Below are 920 nucleotides of genomic sequence, written 5' to 3'. Positions count from 1 at the left end.
CAGGATGGGGGTGGCAAAAGGTGGGAGGGAAGGGCGCACCTGGGCACACCTGGGCTCGTCTGGGCGCACCTGGGCACACCTGGGCTCACCTGAACTCACCTGGGAACACCTGGGCACACCTGAACTCACCTGGGAACACCTGGGCGCACCTGGGTGCACCTGGGCTCGTCTGGGTGCACCTGGGCACACCTGGGCTCCCCTGAGCTCCCCTGGGGCTCACCTGGGCACACCTGAACTCACCTGGGTGCACCTGGGCTCACCTGAACTCACCTGGGCTCACCTGGGCGCACCTGGGCTCACCTGAGCTCACCTGACCTCACCTGGGCACACCTGGGGGCAGCTGGGCTCTGAAAATGCTTTTTTGTGCCCAAATCCCAAATCTGAGCGATCTCAGGTGAGCCCAGGTGAGGGAAGGAATGGCCCCCGTGCACCTGCCCAGGTGAGGCCTCACCCGACTCACCTGAGGGCGCACCTGGTGCAGGTTCAGCACCTGGAGACGCCTTTGCACCCCAAACTTGAGGCCAATCCTTGGGGGAAAGCGCCTTTGGCTTCCCCACACCTGCCCCACACCTGTCCCACACCTGTCCTGTACCTGTCCCTCACCTGTCCCTGCCCCACACCTGTCCCTGCCCCCCACGCACCTGTCCCTGCCCCCCACGTGTGCCCCGGTGACCCATCCCTGTCTCACACCTGTGCCCAGGTGACCCATCCCTGTCTCACACCTGTGCCCAGGTGACCCATCCCTGCCCCACCCCTACCCCACACCTGTGCCCAGGTGACCCTTCCCTGTCCCACACCTGTGCCCAGGTGACCCATCCCTGTCCCACACCTGCCCCACACCTGTGCCCAGGTGACTCTGACCCCCACACCTGTGCCCAGGTGACCCATCCCTACCCCACACCTGTGCCCAGGTGACCCAT

The sequence above is a fragment of the Corvus brachyrhynchos genome, unplaced genomic scaffold (genome assembly GCF_000691975.1).
Source record: "Corvus brachyrhynchos isolate BGI_N302 unplaced genomic scaffold, ASM69197v1 scaffold627, whole genome shotgun sequence".
Lineage (NCBI taxonomy): Eukaryota > Metazoa > Chordata > Aves > Passeriformes > Corvidae > Corvus > Corvus brachyrhynchos.
The sequence above is the reverse complement of the archived record's forward strand: the minus strand, read 5'-3'. Positions refer to the sequence as shown.